This window comes from Phyllostomus discolor, chromosome 9, assembly GCF_004126475.2.
Source record: "Phyllostomus discolor isolate MPI-MPIP mPhyDis1 chromosome 9, mPhyDis1.pri.v3, whole genome shotgun sequence".
Classification (NCBI taxonomy): Eukaryota; Metazoa; Chordata; class Mammalia; order Chiroptera; family Phyllostomidae; genus Phyllostomus; species Phyllostomus discolor.
This window is the reverse complement of record NC_040911.2, coordinates 43271685-43286530: the sequence shown is the minus strand read 5'-3', so window position 1 is coordinate 43286530 and position 14846 is coordinate 43271685. Positions and strand designations below refer to the sequence as shown.

Here is a 14846-nt window from a genome sequence, read left to right as displayed (position 1 = left end):
TCACTTTGAGTTCTCTATAAATACTGTTTTACTTCACTAACTGTAAAAAAGAATACTTTTAAAAATAAACAGCTACAAAAAAACTATAAAAGCCAATTATTTCCTTCTCCTGTGTGTGAAACAAGAATGAGGAGATGGAAAGAGTAAAGTCAAGAAAGATTTATAGACTTCCAGTCAAGATGGCAGGATAGGCAGACATGGCTTGCCTTTTCACACAACCACATCAAAATTACAACTAAAATAGAGAACAAGCATCACTCAGAACCATCAGAAATCGAGCTGAATGGAAGTCTGCCAACTATGGAATTAAAGAACCACATCCATCCAGACTGGTACGAGGGGCGCATATACAGATCTGGCTGATCCTTCACCCATGTGTGGTGGATAAAAATTCGGGAGGGATATCTCAGGAGCAGGAGTCCCCAGCCCCACACCAGGTCCACTAGGCCATGGTTCCAGTGCCAGGAAGATAAGTTCCTACAACTTCTGACTGCACAAACCAGGGGAATTGAGTCAGTGGAAGACACTGCTGGAGCCAAAGCAGTTCCTCTTGAAGAACCCACACATGGACTCACCTACTCAGACTCACTCCCTCTGAGCTCTGGCACCAGGGTAACCCCTTGAAAGGACCAATGGTATAGAGGGAGAAACAGAAGTGTGGCATCAAGGTGAGGCAGAGGCCATTGTCTGTTTTTAAATTTCCCCCCCACAGAGACTGTAAGCTGGTGTCATATCAGATTCCATCAACCTGGCTAACACTGTTTGACTTACTTTGGAGATTCCCCAGAGACTCCTGAAAACCCAATTTATGGGCCCACCCAAGTTTCTTTTCCATATGAATGACTGGTCTTTGTTTATGCTTCACAATTTCCTAAATCCTCTTGAAAGCAGCAAGAGAAAAGCAGTTAGTTACCTACAGCAGTGCCCCCATAAGACAGTCAGCTGATTTCTTAAAAGAAGTTTTGCATACTAGAAGGGATTGGTAAGAAATATTTAAAATCATGAGGAGCAAAGACCTACAGCCAAGATTGCTCTACCCAGCAAAGCTATTATTTAGAATGTAAGGGCCAATAAAGAACTTCCCAGGCCAGGAAAAAACTAAAGAAGTTCATCATCATGAAATCACTATTATGTGAAATGTTAAAGGGAATTAATTAAGGAAAAGAAGATCAAAACTATGAACAATAAAATGGCAGTCTATCAACAATTGAATCTAAAAAACAAACAAAGCAAACAAGAATGACAGAGGCAGAATCATGGATATGGAGAGTGTTTTGATGGTTGCCAGATGGAAGGGGTGTGTGGGACAGTGGGTAAAGAGGTGAGAGGATTAAGAAGTATAAATAGGTAGTTACAGAATAGCCATGGGGATGTACAATGTAGTATAGGTAATGGAGTAGCCAAAGAACTTACTTGCATGAGGTATTTACATGAACAATTACTGGGGAGGCGATTGCCTTGGGGAGTGGGTGTTGCTTGGTGGGTGGGGCTAAACGTGGAAAGTCAGGACAACTTTGTAACAGCATAATCAATAAATATAATTTTTTAAAATTTGATACATCCAGTAAGGAGTTATTTCCAGCCAGAACTGCTTGATGGTAATATAAAAACACAAATGAAACTTAATACAAAGTTTTAAGACAAAACATTCTGACCATTAGGTTTGTAAAAGTAGAATTGTCAGGTAGATTATTTGATGCTATCTTTTCCTTCTCCCTTCCGTCTCCTCCCCTCCTTTTCTCTCCCCTCCCTTTTGTTTCCTTCTTTCCTTCCTCTCTTGTCCTCTCTCTCTCATAACTTTTTGAGACATTATCCCTCATTGGAAATCACAAATCTTTGATTTGTCCTAAATATTTTGTATTTCACAAGAATCCCATTTACCGGTAGTTTAAAAAACTGACTGAAACAACTGTTTGAAAAATGGGGTCTACATTTCTTGAGTTAAGTTCACTTGGCTTTCATCTAATAAAATATGTTCATCCTAACAGTTTCTTATGGGAAAGAATACAGCAAAGCCTACACAGACTTCTACTTGATTAGTCACTTGTCACTTCTTATTTGTCTGATCAAAAAGTATGTTTTCCAAAAGGACTAATGATTCTGTAACCATAGTGCTTTGCTTTGCCTGTGTCATCATTATTTTGTTGAGTCCCAAAGAATTCTTGAGATGTCCTCAGTTTGAAATACAAGTCCTTCTGTGTAGCTTTGAAAGCCAATTCACAAAATAATGTCCCCATTTTTCATACTAACAGTGTTGTCTAGAAATAGATTCCTCTCTAATAGAACTTAAACATACTCTTGCTCTTCCTAGTTCTTCCTCACCCACCACCCAAAATTCATCTCTTATTATTTTCCAAATTGTAATCAAATCATTTCTGCATAAAAAATGCAAAAATAAAATGTAGTCCAGAAAAAACATAAATTTTGTTTGTTCATCTTCAAGTTGTGTAAGGAAAACTTAAGTTATTGTTAAAGAATCTTTAACTGCTAATAGATGGTCTAAGCTAGAAATAAAAAACTTAAAATACTGAAATGGGAAATTTCCATTCATTCCTCGTTGATTTAGCAGTAAGATTAGAATGCGTCATCTTGCCCCTTGCCATCCCTACTCACACAGAGTAGTCAGCCCCAGGTATTAATTGTTCTTGAGAAATAGAGCTGAGAAATTTTGCAGGCATGCAAAAAAGAACTTGTACTCTTCCTTTCAAGTTAGTAAAACTGAAGGTGTATTTTCTTTTACCTGGGGTCCTCTAGACCCACACTTAATCTACATCCGCTTCAGACATTATTTTAAAGTCCACAGAAACAAAACAAAACAAAAATAAAATTGTATACTTCTAAGATTCAGCTTCATCTGTTGCATCAAGATTGCCTATTTGGTGCTTGCTTTGGCAGCACATATACTAAAATTGTAACGATACAGAGAAGATTAGCGTGGCCCCTGTGCAAGGATGACATGCAAATTTGTGAAGCAGTCCACATTTTTCTTTAAGGAAAGGAAGGAAAAGAGAGAGAGAGAGGAACACAGGTACGTAAATGGCAATGAATAAGTACCTATCAATAATAACCTTAAATGTAAATGGACTAAATGCTCCAATCAAAAAACATAGAATAGCTGACTGGACAAGAAAGTGACCCACATGTATGCTGCCTACAAGATACCCACCTCAGGACAAAAGATCTACACAGGCTGAAAGTGAAGGGCTGGAAACAAATTTTCCAAGCAAATGGACAAGAAAAAGAAGCTGGGGTAGCAATACTCATATCAGACAAAATAGACTTCAAAAAAAGGGCCATAAAGAGATACCCAGAAGGTCACTTCATAATACTCAAGGGAAGAATCCACCAAGAAGACATAAACATTGTAAATATATATGTGCCCAACATAGGAGCACCCAAATACATAAAGAAAATCTTAGAGGACTTCAGGAATGATATTGACAGCAACACAATTATAGTGGGGGATTTTAACACCCCACTGTCAAAAATGGACAGATCTTCCAAACAAAATATCAACAAAGATATTGTGGCATTGAACAATGCCCTAGATGAAATGGACTTAACTGATATACATAGATCCCTTCATCCCAAAGAAGCTAAATATACATTCTTTTCAAATGCACATGGAACATTTTCAAAGATAGACCACATGATAAGACACAAAACAAGCCTCAACAAATTCAAGAAAATTGAAATCATACCAAGCATTTTCTGGGATCACAAGGGACTAAAACTAGAAATCAACCTCAAGGAAAAAAACCCCAGAACACTCAAAATCATGGAGATGAAATAGCATTCTATTAAACAATGAATGGATCAAGAATGAAATTAGGGAAAAAATCAAAAGGTTTCTGGAAACAAATGAAAATGAACTCACAACAACACAAATCTTATGGGACACAGAGAAGGCAGTCCTGAGAAGGAAGTTCATAGCGATATAGGCCTTCCTAAAAGAGATAGAAACATTTCAAACAAACAACCTAACCCTACGTCTACAAGAACTCAAGGAACAACAACAAAGACAGCCCAGAGCAAGTGGAAGGAAGGAAATAACCAAGATGAGAGCAGAATTAAATGACATAGAAACTAAAAGCACAATTCTAAGGATCACAGAATCCAGGAGCTGGTTCTTTGAAAAGATAAACAAAATAAACAAGCCTTTAAGCAGACTCATCAAGAAAAAAAGAGAGAAGACCCAAATAAACACAATCAGAAATGAAAGAGGAGAGATTACAACTGACGCCACAGAAATACAAAGGATTGTAAGAAATTACTACGAAGAACTGTATGCCAAGAAATTTGAAAACCTAAAGGACAAATTTCTAGAAAAATATAATCTTCCAAAACTCAATAAAGAAGAAGCAGAAAGCCTGAATAGACCAATAACAGCAAATGAAATTCAAGCAGTAATCAAAAAACTTCCAACACTCAAAAGCCCTGGACTAGATGGTTTCACAGGAGAATTCTATAAAGCATTTAAGGAAGAGCTAACCCCTATCCTTCACAGACTATTCTAAAAAAAATCCAAAATGATGGAAGACTCCCAAACTCTTTTTATGAGGCCAGCATCATCCTAATCCCCAAACCAGATAAAGACACAACAAAGAAAGAAAACTTCAGGACAATATTGCTGATGAACATAGATGTTAAAATCCTCAACAAAATATTGGCAAACCACATCCAACAATACATTAAAAAGATCACACACCATGTCCAAGTGGGATTCATCCCAGGGATGCAAGGGTGGTACAATATTCACAAATCACTAAATGTAATACATCACATAAACAAAAGCAAAGACAAAAACCACATGATCATATCAATAGATGCAGAAAAAGCATTTGATAAGGTACAGCACCCATTTATGATAAAAATACTCAGCAAAGTGGGAATAGAGGGAGCATTCCTCAACATAATAAAGTCCATATATGAGAGACCTACAGCCAACATCATACTCAATGAGCAAAAATTAAAATCTTTTCCACTAAGATAAGGAACAAGACAAAGTTGTCTGCTTTCACCACTTTTATTCAATATAGAATTGGAAATTTTAGCCACAGCGATCAGACAAGAAAAGGAAATAAAAGGCATCCAAATTGGAAAGGAAGAAACAAAACTGTCGCTGTTTGTAGATGACATGATAGTGTACATAGAAAATCCTATAGACTTGGCAAAAAAACTGCTTGAACTAATAAATGAATTTGGCAAAACAATAGGATACAAAGTCAATATTCAGAAATCAAAGGCATTTTTGTATACCAACAATGAAACAGCAGAAGCAGAAATCAAGAAAAAAATCCCATTTGATATAGCAAAAAGAAAAATAAAATACCTAGGAATAAACCTAACCAAAGAGGTAAAAGACCTATATTCAGAAAACTACATAACACTGAAGAAAGAAATCAAGGAAGACACAAACAAATGGAAACATATACTGTGTTCATGGATTGGAAGAATTAACATCATCAAAATGTCCATACTACCCAGAGCAATGTACACATTAAATGCAATACCTATTAAAGTACCAATGGCATATTTCACAGATGTAGAACAAACACTTCAAAAATTTATATGGAACCATAAATGACCCAGAATAGCTGCTGCAATTTTGAGAAAGACAAGTAAAGTAGGAGGGATCACAATACCTGATACTAAACTGTATTACAAGGCCACTGTAATCAAAATAGCCTGGTACTGGCATAAAAACAGGCACATGGACCAGTGGAACAGAACAGAGAGCCCAGAAATAACCCCAAGTCTGTATGGTCAATTAATATTTGACAAAGGGGGCAGCAACATAAAATGGAGTAAAAATAGCCTCTTCAACAAATGGCATTGGGAGAACTGGGCAGCTATTTGCAAAAAAATGAAACTCGAGCACTGACTTACACCATACACAAAAATAAATTCAAGGTGGATAAAAGATTTAAATTTAAGTAGTGACACCATTAAAGCCCTAGAGGAGAACATAGGCAGGAAAATCTCAGATATTTCACATAGCAACATTTTTATTGATATGTCCCCTAGAGCAAGGGACATAAAGGAAAGAATAAACAAATGGGATTTCATCGAAATATAAAGCTCCTGCATGGGTAAAGGAAACAGTACTAAACTAAAAAGGGAACCAACTGTATGAGAAAACATATTTGCCAATGATACCTCAGACAAGGGTTTAATCTCCAAAATATATAAAGAACTTACATGACTTCACTCTAAGAAGACAAGCAACCCAATTAAAAAATGGGCAAAGGACTTGAACAGACACTTCTCCAAGGAGGACACACAGAGGATCCAAAGACATATGAAACAATGTTCAATATCGCTAGCTATCAGAGAGATGCGAATTAAAGCCACAATGAGATACCACTTCACACCAGTCAGAATGGCCATCATAAACAAAGCGGCAAACAAGTGTTGGAGAGGTTGTGGAGAAAAGGGGACCCCAGTGCACTGTTGGTGGGATTGAAGACTGGTATAACCACTATGGAAAACAGCATGGTATTTCCTCAGAATACTAAAAATGGATCTGCCTTTTGACCCAGCAATTCCACTGCTGGGATTATATCCTAGGAACCCTGAAACACCAATCCAAAAGAACCTATGCAGCCCAATGTTCATAACAGTACAATTTACAATAGCCAAGTGCTAGAAGCAACCTAGGTGCCCATCAGTAAATGAATGGATCAAAAAACTATGGTACATTTACACAATGGAATTCTATGCAGCAGAAAGAAAAAAGGAGCTCCTTCTCCTTGCGACAGCATGGAAGGAGCTGGAAAGCATTACGCTAAGCGAAATAAGCAAGGCGGTGAAAGACAAATACCATATGATCTCACCTTTAACAGGAACCTAAACAACAAAACAAACAAACAAGCAAAATATAGCCAAAGACACTGAAATAGAGGACAGGCTGACAGTGACCAGAGGGGAGAGGGGAGAGTGAAGGGAATTTCAAGGGAGAATCGGAAGGGTTTACAGGAACAAATATAAAGGACACACGGACAAAAACTCGGGGAGGGTGGAATTGGGAGGGAGGTGGAGAAGGATGGGTGGGTGGGCTGGGATGGGAGTGAAGGACAGAAAACTGTACTTGAACAACGATTAAAAAAAAAGATTGCCTATTTGTAGCCTTAAATGTAAATAATGCCTATGCTGGGGTTAAGGGGATATGGCTTCTTACTCTCTTGCAAATTTTTTGCAATGAGCTTGAATTCTTTCACTTTTATCATCATAAAAGGCAATGGGTGTTATTTCTTCAGTTAAAGAAAAAAAAGCTGCCTATCCTCGGCACCTGGCTGTAGGTACAATTATAGGTTTTACACATGAACTGAAATAGTGATATTATTCACTTGACAGATACTGACTAATATTCTTGAGTGGATTCTGTTTGCAAAGTTTTAAGCTGGTTTGTGTGAAGTATGCAAAGTAGATGAATGTGCCAGGAGTTCAAAGGAGGAGAAAAGAGGAGTAGTTCAGTGAATTTCAAAAACTGAAGGAAGTGGAGTTGATAAAAATGTGAGGAAAAAGAACCCTTTTGTTCAAAGCTGGTGAGCGGACAACAATGTATATCTAAAGTCTTGGCTGTACTCTTTGATCCCCAGTTACACTTTCTGGGGGTTTATTTTAAGATTTGGTGGACTAATCTGATGGTTACAGAAGGAGGGAATCATAGAAGGGAAACCTCAAAAGGCATATTAAGGTCAAATGACTATACTGAGGCAGGGTCAGGGCCTTATTCTGTGGGAAATGATGACAATTTTACAACACTTTAGGAAGATGAACTTTGCAGTTTTCTGCAGAATGAATTAGAGGCAGAGTCTGATTAATAGGGTTTAAAAATTAAAGCCCTGAAATTTCATTGTGCCTGTGAAAACGGAAGTGATTTTTTCACTTGGTATTTTACATTTGTCGAAAAATAAGACAAAATTTATTGTGCCTGATATTTGACATTGTACTACAAATTCTTAAAAGTATAGAAAATACTTTACCATTGCTTATACTATAAAACCATGAGTAACCTAGGTGAGTATGTGAACCCACTTCAGGTCAGGCTGGTGCCAGAACTTAAACTGCGTAACTCAGCTATTTTACTTTGCTTTATTTTTCCTGTTCACACTGTAAAGGTCACAGAGTGCAAAAGAAAAAGGCTTGCAAAATGCGTGATTTCTCAGTGTCACCAGCATCTTTGGGAAGTGTTACCCTGCAAACAGGCTGTTGGCCAACTACTGTAGTAATTAAAATTACCTCCTGAGCCAGCTTATCACTATTATTTAAATAGGCTGTTCTCACTTTGATTGGCAAGATGTTACAAGATCTCTGGTTCTTAAATGCTTTTGTAGGATGAAACTGCAGTTGTAGTCAGTTCTGGGGAAGCGGGGGTGATGCTGTGGGGCTAAAGCATAAATCTGTGGCTGTCAATCCTCATTTACTTTTTTTGTATGTGTGGTAAGAATACATAATGTAAAGATTACCATTATTATTATTGTTGATTTAATATTTATTGTATTTTTTATTTTTATTTTTTAAGTGTACAATTCAGTGGTACTGAGTACATTCACACTGTTGTGCAGCCATCATCAACTATTACCAGCTCCAGAACTTTTTTCATCCTGCCAAACTGAAACTCTGCACCCATTAAACAAAAACTCCCTATTCCTCCCTCTCCCAGCCCTTGACAACCCCTATTCTACTTTCTGTCTCTATGAGCTTGATCTTTCTAGGCCCCTTGTATAAGTTGAATTCTACCCTATTTTTTCTTTTTGAGCCTGGTATTTCACTTAGCATAATGTTTCCAAGCTTGATTCATGTTATTACACATGCTAGAATTTCTTTACTCCCTCATTTACTTTTATGATGTTTAATTTTGATGTAATTTCAGTATTACAAAAAAAGTAGTAAGAATAGTACAAAGAACTCTTATATACTTTTCACTGCCCAGATTCCACAGATTTGGTTCACTATTGTATTTATTTATTTACTTTATTTTTTAAAGTTTTTATTTATTTATTTTTTAGAAAGGGAAAGGGAAGGAGAAAGAGATGGAAAGAAACATCAACGTGTGGTTGCCTCTCGCATGGCCCTACTGGAGACCTGGCCCACAACCCAGGCTTGTGCCTTAGACTGGGAATCAAATCAGCAACCCTTTGAGTTACAGGCCGGTACTCAACCACTGAGCCACACCAGCCAGGGCTGGTTCATTATTTTATATTCACACACATACACATTCACTTCCCACATATATGTTTTTTTTTTCCTGAATCATTTGATAATAAGTTGCAGATATGCTGCCCCTTGGGTTCTAAGAATAAGGACATCCTCTTACATAATTATCAAAATTAGGAAACCAACATTGATATTCTGCTATTACTCAATATACAGACCAGATTCATAATTTGCTAGTTGTCAGATAATGTCTTTCATAAGAAAGCAAAAATTTCTAGACTAAGAGCCAATCCAGGATCACATGTTGTATTTAGTTGGCCTGTCTCATTAGTCTCCTTTAATCTGGAACAGTCTGTCTTTGTCATTCATGACCTTGGCATTTTTGAAGAGTAAAGACCTGTTATTTTTAGGATGACCCTCACTTTGGCATTGTCTCATGTTTCCTCATATTTAGATCGAGGCTGTGCATTTTTGACAGATACATCACAAAAGTGACATTATGTCCTCAGTGCATCATATTAGGTGGCAGATAATTTCACTGTTGACTTCTACCTTTACTACAGCTATTTTCAGCTTTTTTTGTCTTATGGCACACATAAACTAATTACTAAAATTCTGTGGCATACCAAAAAATATTATATGTTTGCAGCTATGACAAAAAATAGGTGTGATTCTGATTAATTCACAAAAGAAAATAATAATGGTAATTACCTACCCTTTCTGCTCCAGCATGACTTTTTAAAAAGTCAAGTGCTTATACTTGTATATAAGGTTTTCTGGTACCAAGAGTTAACCAATCGATGCAACCTTATAATGCAGTGTGATCAATAAGATGCAACTCTATTATATTATCTACATATTTATGGTTCAAGACAGGGCACCAGACAGCTATTACACTGGCTGTTGTCATGTTTTTACTTGACGATCTAAGGAAAAGAGATCAGTGCCTCGGACTAACTAGTCAGGTATTGCATGTTTTAAAAATTCTTGCAGCACAGTGGTTGAACATTTCTACGTTACTGAGCAATGTTAACCTTGATTACTTGTTAAAATGGTGTCTAGCCTTGGCTTGGTAACTCAGTTAGTTAAATGTTGTCTTCATATGCTAAGTTTGCAGGTTTGATTCCTGGTCAGGGCACATACAAGAATCAACTGATGAATGCATAATGAAGTGGAACAACAAATTGATGTTTCTTTCCCTTTCTTTCACCTTTCCTCTCCTTCTAAAATTCAATCGATAAAAAAAATTTTAAAAGATGGTATCTAATCCATTATGATAATAGCTTGAATGAAATATTAATATATTTATCAAGTGGTGATTTCTAACACCATCATTTCTTTTTATTACTTGTTGGTGTTCTACTGTACAGAAGAGTTTCTCCTTTCCCATTTGCTTATTTATTTATATGCCTGTGCATTTATGGAGCTCTTTTATTCAGTGGATTATAACTAATTATGTACTATTATAATATTATTTATGTTGGTGCTCAGATTGTCTCATGTTTGGCCAGTGGGAGTTCCTCAAACTGATCTCCTTGTCCTTTTGATTCAACTCCCTTGTTCTTTGAGGACTTTCCAGGCTCACAATGATTTTCCCTGCCCCAGATTTGGAACCAATCATTTCTCCAAAAGCCCTAGTCATTTTCAGTATAGAACAGTATTTAGAAACTAAGATATGGGTTCCACATGTGCTTATTACTGCTGGAGTATCATTACTTCTGGGTCCTCTCAGTGGACAGAGGTGGAATGCACACGTGCACCCACACACTCACACCCCCGTGTCTATACGTTGAAAACCTTGCATTCACACTGATACATTTCATTCCAACACCACAGGACTCACTTCAGTCTTTCCACCTTTCACAGTTGTAATTCTCTTTTTTAACAGTGAGAAATCTGTTTCCCATTACTCTGAAGATAATTAGTACTTGTTCAGTCCTAGGATATACCAGACATGTCTCTGCAAAGAACAAACTTACTATTATAATTCAGTATCCATTTATTTTTTTTCTTTAGTCTGAGGGTATAAGGTCAAAATACTGAGTTTAAAAGTTACTTGACCCCTGGCTGGTGTAGTTCTGTGGATTGAGTGCCGGCCTGCAAACCAAAAGGTCACAGGTTCAATTCCCACTTGGGGCACATGCCTGGGTCACAGGCCAGGCCCCTTTCTGGGGGTGCACAAGAGGCAACCGCACATTGATGTTTTTCTCCCTCTCTCCCTCCCTCCCTCTCTCTCTAAAAAATAAATTTAAAAATATTCTTAAAAAGTTACTTGAGTTAGCTGTATTTTCTACCCTTTTCAGTGTGACTGTTGTTATATTGAAATCAGTTATAATTTATATACCATTTTATAGTTCCTCCTCATCCTTTTGGTTTTATTATTCCTTTTTGGTATTTAAAACATTAGTGTGGTTCCAAAATCAGTACTAATTGGACGGTTTATTTATCTAGAGAAGTGTCACTCCTGCAAGCTCTTCTCATCATACAGTCACCAACATCATTGGTTGGTAGTGTTCCCTTTCTGTTTTGATTTTACAAAAAAAAAAAGAAAAAGAAAGAAAAGATGTATATGTATATTTCTTTATTATACAATAGGTAGTACATTTAGATCAGCAGTTCTCAAAGTTTTAAGTCTCTAGGCCTCTTCAGACTATTAAAAGTTACTGAAGAACCACAAAGTTTTTGTTTATGTGGACTATATCTATATATTTAATGCATTAGAAATTAAAATTGAGAAATTATAAAAATGTTTATTAGTTTACTTAAAATTAACAACAATAAGCTCCTGAAATGTAAACATTTTTATGAAAATAACTGCACTTTCTCAAACAAAAAATAAAAGAAATTGATTTACATTTTTTTAAAGATTTTATTTATTTATTTTTTTTTTAGAGAGGGAAGGGGGAGAGAGAGAGAGAGAGAGAGAGAGAAAGAGAGAAACATCAATGTGTGGTTGCTGGGGGTTATGGCCTGCAACCCAGGATGTACCCTGGCTGGGAATCGAACCTGGGACACTTTGGTTCCCAGCCCGCACTCAATCCACTGAGCTACGCCAGCCAGGGCAGAAATTGATTTACATTTTTAAAAATTTCCTTAATTGTCTAATTTAATAGAATATGGCTAGATTCTCAATCTGTTTCTTTTTTAAATATATTTTATTGATTATGCTATTACAGTTGTCCCATTTTTTCTCCCCTTTATTTCCCTATGCCTGGTAGACACCCTCCCACCATCATTCCCCCCACTAAGTTCATGTCCATGGGTTGCACATATAAGTTCTTTGAATTCTGTTTCCTATACTACTCTTAACCTCCTCCTGTCTATTTTGTACCTACCATTTATGCTTTTTATTCCCTGTATCTTTTCCCTCATTCTCTCCCCTCCCCCTTCCCACTGATAACTGTCCAACTGATCTCTATTTCTGTGATTCTGTTCCTGTTCTAGTTGTTTGCTTAGTTCATTTTTGTTTTTTTAGATTCAGTTGTTGATAGTTGTGAGTTTGTTGACACTTTACTGTTTGCATTTTTGATCTTCTTCTTTTTCTTAGGTAAGTCCCTTGAACATTCCATATAATAAGAACTTGGTGATGATGAACTCCTTTAACTTGACCTTATCTTGGAAGCACTTTATCTGCTCTTCCATTCTAAATGATAGCTTTGCTGGATAGAGTAATCTTCATTATAGGTCCTTGCCTTTCATGACTTCGAATACTTCTTTCCAGTCACTCTTGCCTGTAAGATTTCTTTTGAGAAATCAGCTGACAGTCTTATGGACACTCCTTTGTAGGTAACTATTTCCTTTTCTCTCTCTTTTTTAAAAAAGATTTTATTTATTTATTTATTTTTAGAGAGGAGGAAAGGAGGGAGAAAGAAAGGGAAAGAAATATCAATGTGTAGTTGCCTCTCAAGTGCCCCATACTGGAGACCTGGCCCACAACCCAGGCATGTGCACTGACTGGAAATCAAACTGGTAACCTTTTGGTTCACAGGCCCATGCTCAATCCACTGAGCTACATCAGCTGGGGCTCCTTTTTTCTAGCTGCTTTTAAGATTCTCTCCTTCTCTTTAATCTTGGGTAATGTAATTATGATGTGCCTTGGTGTGTGCTTCCTTGGGTCCAACCTCTTTGGGACTCTCTGAGCTTCCTGGACTTTCTGGAAGTCTATTTCCTTTGTCAGATTAGGGAAGTTCTCCTTCATTATGTTTTCAAAAAAGTTTTCAATTTCTTGCTCTTCCTCTTCTCCTTCTGGCACCCTTATGATTCAGATGTTGGAACATTTAAAGATGTCCAGGAGGTTTCTAAGCCTTTCCTTGTATTTTTGAATTCTTGTTTCTTCATTCTGTTCTGGTTGAATGCTTATTTCTTCCTTCAGTTCCTAACTGCTGATTTGAGTTCTGGTATCCTTCCCTTCACTGTTGGTTCCCTGTACATTTTCCTTTATTTCACTTTACATAGCCTTTACTTCTTCCTCTATTTTGTGACCATACTCAGTCATTTCTGTGAGCATCCTGGTTACCAGTGTTTTGAACTCTGCATCTGATAGGCTGGCTATCTCTTCATCACTTAGTTGTATTTTTATCTGGAGCTTTGATCTGTTCTTTTATTTGGGCCATATTTTTTTTGTCTCTGTGTGCCTGTTATGTAGAGGGGCAGAGACTTAGGTATTGGCCAGGGTAGATCCATTTGTGGTGTGTATGTCAGGGAGGGGTCCAAGAGGGAACAATGCTGCTTGCTCAGCTCTCTGCTGGCTTTCAGTCACTTCTGCTACCCATAAGCAAATTGGGCCCTTCTGTTGCTGATTCCAAGGTGGGTGGTTTTGTGTACATTCTAAGGTCCTGTGGGTCCCTCCAACAAACCTTCCTTTGAGACTGGGAGTTTCTCCTGCCACTTCAACCCCCACAGGTTTTTTCAGTCAGAGGTTTTGAGGCTTTATTTCCCCACACTGGGACCCTAGGTTTCGCAATCTGTCTTACTTTCCAGTTGTCCCTCTCAGTTTATCCACATGCAAATGTGGGACCACCTGCTCCACCAGTCATTGCCTTCTCCAGTCTGCCAGCTGCCACCTTGCTGCAAGTCCTCTCCACCCCAGCTGCCCATCCTACCACACCCCTCCTACTGCTCTGAATGAATATTTCTTCTTTAACTCCTTGGTTGTTGGACTTCCATACAGTTCAATTTTCTGGCAGTTCTGGTTATTTTTTGTCTTTAAATTTGTTGTTGTCTTTATTTTAGTTATGTGAGGAGGGAAAATATATCTACTTATGCCTCCATATTGGCCAGAAGTGACAATCTATTTCTTCAAGTAATCTCTTGTAGTATATTATTTTGGTAGAAGTACATAATGAACATGTGGCCACTAACAGATATGTAGTTGGAAAAGGGAAGAGTATTTTAAGTCTTTTCAGATAATTGTGTCTTTGGTACTAACCCTAAAACTCAATAGCATTAATTTCTTAAATATTGATTGCAGTGTGCAATCTGAAACCATGTCAATGAACTTTGTAAACTGTTACAATAAAATCCATTGATATATCTTATACTTTGCCATGCATGATTTTATAACATGCTTTGGTCATTTGGAAAATAATAATTCACTGAAATTTGTAGGTATTTCAAATGTTTACATGTTTTATTGTACAGTATCTAAGATTACTTGATTTGAAATCGTCTCTAACCCCATCAGA

At 37.2% G+C, this 14846-nt stretch overlaps 1 non-coding gene across 1 annotated transcript; it reads left to right on the top strand.

Moving 5' to 3' along the window:
* Nucleotides 1–2879: 2879 nt before the first annotated feature.
* LOC114507105 lies at nt 2880–2986 on the top strand. The gene has a single exon (XR_003685383.1). It is a non-coding gene; the product is annotated as a U6 spliceosomal RNA (small nuclear RNA).
* Nucleotides 2987–14846: the final 11860 nt, after the last annotated feature.